Here is a 5,208-nt window from a genome sequence, read left to right on the forward strand (position 1 = left end):
ATTTTTTTCCCCAGCCCTTTTATTGCTAGTTCTCTAAATCAGCCCTGAAGTACAGAAATTATGTGTCAGGTTATACAAATTCTTAACAAGCATTTGTAATTTAATGACTTGACCTTCTGCTCTTGTTCCAGGTAGTGGAGTTGCCCATGTGAAATTTATAGACGTCAGCTCCTCTGCTCTAGGTGATCCTGCTCTGGCAGGGGGGGTTGAACTAAATGAACACTGGAACAAGTTGCTCAGGGAGGTGGTTGAGGCTCCTTCCCTGGAGATATTCGAGGTGAGGCCCTGGGCAGCCTGAGCTAGTTGAGGATGTCCCTGCTGACTGCAGGGAGGTTGGACTGGATAACCTTTGGAGGTCCCTTCCAGCCCAGACCATCCTACGATTCTTTGATTCTATGACCTTTTGAAGTCCTTTCCAGCCCCTAACGTTGTGATTCTGTGGAGCAGCTTCATTCTGTGACTGGATTTTTAATTTTTCAAAGAAATTCAGGTATTTCATCCTATTCATCCACACTGCTGTTCTGCCAAGCAAGAGCACAGCTCTTTTCTGGTGCTGACACTTTTCTGTCATCTTCCAATGTTTGTAAATTCTGCAATGCAAACCTTCTCCTGGCTAAACATGCAAAACAAAAGTTCTCACTTCCAAATGGGAAGGCAGCAGAGGGTGGAGAAACGTGCAGGAGGAACATGCAAACCACCAGAAACGTTGGAGTGACATCAGAGTAACAGAATTGTGTGTGCATGTTATAAATGGCATGTTATAAATGGCATTCAACAAGTCCAAATGGCATTCAACAAGTCCAAGTGCCGAGGGCTGCACTTTGGCTACGGCAATCCCATGCAGAGCTACAGGCTGGGGTCAGAGTGGCTGGAGAGCTCCCAAACAGAGAGGGACCTGGGGGTGCTGATCGACAGCCACCTGAACATGAGCCAGCAGTGTGCCCAGGTGGCCAGGAGGGCCAATGGCATCCTGGCCTGCATTAGGAATAGTGTGGCCAGCAGGAGCAGGGAGGTCATAGTGCCCCTGGACTCTGCTTTGGTTAGGCCGCACCTTGAGTACTGTGTCCAGTTCTGGGCCCCTCAGTTTAAGAAGGACATCGAAACACTTGAAGGTGTCCAGAGAAGGGCAACAAGGCTGGGGAGAGGCCTTGAACACAAGCCCTATGAGGAGAGGCTGAGGGAGCTGGGATTGTTTAGCCTGGAGAAGAGGAGGCTCAGGGGTGACCTCATTGCCCTCTACAACTACCTGAAGGGAGGTTGTAGCCAGGAAGGGGTTGGCCTCTTCTCCCAGGCAACCAGCACCAGAACAAGAGGACACAGTCTCAAGCTGCGCCAGGGGAGGTTTAGACTCGAGGTGAGGAGGAAGTTCTTCACCAAGCGAGTCAGTCATCACTGGAATGGGTTGCCCAGGGAGGTGGTTGAGTCATCGACCCTGGAGGCGTTCAAGGGGAGATTGGAGGTGGCACTTGGTGCCATGGTCTAGGCATGGGGTCTGTGTTGATAGGTTGGACTCGATGATCCTCGAGGTCCTTTCCAACCTAAGTGATACTGTGATACTGTGAAATGTTTGACAACCAGCAGGATTTTAGCCCTGAATAAACTTTCCTCTCCCCTCTACAAAAGCAAAATAAGCATCCATCAGTTCAAAATGTTATGCTGCATTTTGGAGCAACTTTATGCTTGGAAGACTACTCTAAAACCACAAAGGAGGTGGGGGGGAAAAAATGTCTCATTCATCATCAGCTAAGGTTTCCCCTTAATTTTGATGAATGGAGGGGACAGGACATGGTTGATCCATTCCATGTCTCAGTATCACAGGTTTTGGAGCCTCCAGTTTACCAATAACTTCTCTTTAAAAATACTCTGAAGCTACAAGACAGCTGATGAAGTGAAACACCCAAGTCATCCATAGACCTAATGACTGAAATGCTATATATTCATTTGGAGGACATTCAGTCTGCAATCATTATGACTTACTCTTAATTTCTGGTGGGACTCAGATCTTTAGTAGGTTGACAGTCAACAACCACCTCCCTGTGAGATCACCTCATAACATCAGCAGCAGAATGGAGGCTAATCTTTTTGTTAAATAGCATTTAATATCATCAGTACTGGGAGAAAGCATTGGAGGATCCTGTGTCAGAGGTCTGCAGTAAACAGCTGGGTTTTTGCAAGAGGCTGTAGGGTAAATGAGGGATTAGAACTCACCCTCTCCAAATGGGCTCAGTAACCAGCCATTAGGATCAGAAATTCAGTAAAAAGGAAGAAAATGAAAACAGTTCAGTCCCTCTGCATAGTCGCACACACAAAGCCTCAGTACAGAATCTATGCATGGTGCCAACAAGAAGTGGCCAGACTTACAGCTTCTCCTGAGTCAGACACTGCAGAGTTGATCTGGTTTGGCTCTCCATCTCCTCAACCCCCCTCATGACAGCTTATCAAGCTGAAGACATAATTCAAGTATCAACTGATAGAGTTTTTTGTTAAGAACCAGGCAAGTAGAATAGCAAACCCAGTCCCTTTCTCTGCCAAACACGCATGTGATGTGACTTCAAACTTTCCAAGCTGCTAGCAGACCCAGGCAGAAAGAGAAATAAAACAATTAACCTTAGCACAATCTGCTGGTGACCCAAGATTTCATCTGGGCTGTCTAATACACAAGTCAGAGGGGAAATGTCGCTAGGGGTCTGCTTCTGCTTACACTATTTCAACAAACAATTCGGGCTTCAGGAGAAAAAAAAACAACCCTTTCATGACAGCTTTACATTAACCTCAGGGAAAAGAAAAAGAAATAAATAATCAGCTTCTGAGCAGAGGTTGGTCACAAGCTGCCACTGACTCCCTGAAACCACTGTGAGAACACGCACATGCATGCCACCTCACCAGGAGGCAGCTGGGGAAACGTCTCTTATTCAACATTAAACACAGTGCAGCACTTTTCATGGGACACTGAAGTTAATAAAGTAATAAATTCCCAGTTCCCCACAGGCTAGAAGCTGCTCATCCTCATATTCCTGATGATTATTGCATTTGGTTCTTTGTAAGCTTCTGAAGTTAGAGGTCTCCTCCTTCCCGCCCCCCCACCCCCAACACAACTCAAAGCTTCTACAGTAGGATTACACTCAAAATAGACTCAGGTAAGTCAGGGTGCACTCTGAGAGGAAATCTGAAGGCTTTGTGCTGGGGCCCCAGTGACAATAGCTATAGAGTTACAACTTCAGTGCTTGGAGAATGGTCCTGGATGCTGGAAGCTGATTAAAATTCTTACTCCATGGGGCAACGCTGGAAGTGACAGTAACACACAGAATGAATGCAGCCTCAGCAAGGACTGCATGAGCCACACTCTGCCAATTCATCTTCATCAATACTGCTGTTGGGAGAGATTCCAGATGTTAGTTTAGAACTTAAGGCTAGATTTCATCAGTTAAAAGGTGCTCCTGACAAACAGGAAATGCTACATAACTGAAGTCTTGGGTCTGCTGCAAGTGGTGTGATTCACCAAGAGAACTGCTTTGAAATGCTCAATTCAGAGTAATTTGTCAAGTAATAACTTGTTAACAGGAGCATATTAACATCCAAACACACCCCACTGAAGCTGGGCTCCCTTAGGCACCAACGGAGTCACAGAGCCAAGTTTTGCTCCTCTGCTAACCAACATATGCTAAGTGTCCACTCTAAGAGGCTCAGCAATCCAGCAGGAGCTGAGAGACCTATTTTGCCTTTTTTTTTGTTTGTTTGATTTCCACAGCCTCTTCAACCCACCAGCTCTACACAGTGGCTTGGGGACCTTACCAGCTTCAAGCCAAAATTTTCCACACAACTTTTGCCAGCATTTTGCTGCTAGTGCAGAAATGTGCATTCACGATTGCAGCGCCTGCTCCAGCCACGTCGGGTTGGGATTCTGTGTGCCATCTGCCTCCATCAAACAAACATCATCTTTTCTCTTCTTCCAAGTCTCCAGAAACCTAGTTTGAACCTCTAAGGCCTGGTATTTTGAGGGAATCTGAGAGTATTTTTGGAAACCTACCATTTTTCACAAGGTCTTGGGAGTTAATGACATCTTTTTCACTAGTAACAACCAGCTCTGCAGCTGCATTTCCCAGCTTAAAGGCCTATAACTGCTTACAAAATAACCCCCCACCAGTCCAGAAGCAGCGGGTCTAGCTCCAAGCCTTGTTTTCAAAGGACAGCTTTCTAAGGCCTCTTTACTGAGTTCTGGTCTATTTAAATGGACTTTTTGCCCTAAGTAACTGACAAGACAGCAGCAGAAGAATCTGAGCCATAGAATAGAATAGACCAGACCAGACCAGGTTGGAAAAGACCTTTGAGATCATCGAGTGCAACCTATCACCCAACACCATCTGATCAACTAAACCATGGCACCAAGTGCCTCATCCAGTCTCCTCTTAAACACCTCCAGTGATGGTGACTCCACCACCTCCCTGGGCAGCACATTCCCATGGCCAATCTCTCTTTCTGGGAAGAATTTCTTCCTAACATCAAGCCCAAACCTCCCCTGGCACAGCTTGAGACTGTGTCCTCTTGTTGTGACACATGCTGCCTGGGAGAAGAGACCAACCCCCACCTGGCTACAACCTCCCTTCAGGTAGCTGTAGACAGCAAGGTCTCCTCTGAGCCTCCTCCTCTCCAGGCAAAGCAACCCCAGCTCCCTCAGCCTCTCCTCACAGGGCTGTGCTCCAGACCCCTCCCCAGCTTTGTTGCCCTTCTCTGGACACCTTCCAGCAACTCAACATCTTTCCTAAACTGAGGGGCCCAGAACTGGACACAGGACTCAAGGTGTGGCCTAACCAGTGCTGAGTACAGGGGCAGAATGACTTCCCCGCTCCTGTTGGCCACACTGTTCCTGATGCAGGCCAGGATGCCATTGGCCTTCTTGGCCACCTGGGCACACTGCTGCCTCATGTTCAACCTACTATCAATCAGTACCCCCAGGTCCCTTTCTGCCTGGCTGCTCTCCAGCCACTGTGACCCCAGCCTGCAGTACTGCATGGGGTTGTTTTGGCCAATGTGTAGAGCAGTTGGATACGCTCATGCAAGCTTTCAAACTGCCATTCCAGTGGCACAATAAATACTCAGATGGATTTTTGGATGCAGCTTTTCAGCAAAGCTGAACGTATTTTCAGAGGCATACTTACTTAGCAACAGGCTGACCACAGCTGTGTGTTGGGATGAAGGGAGGCACCTCGC

Source organism: Melanerpes formicivorus, unplaced genomic scaffold, assembly GCF_026170545.1.
Source record: "Melanerpes formicivorus ecotype bairdi unplaced genomic scaffold, bMelFor1.0.p_v2 SCAF_2, whole genome shotgun sequence".
NCBI classification, from domain to species: domain Eukaryota; kingdom Metazoa; phylum Chordata; class Aves; order Piciformes; family Picidae; genus Melanerpes; species Melanerpes formicivorus.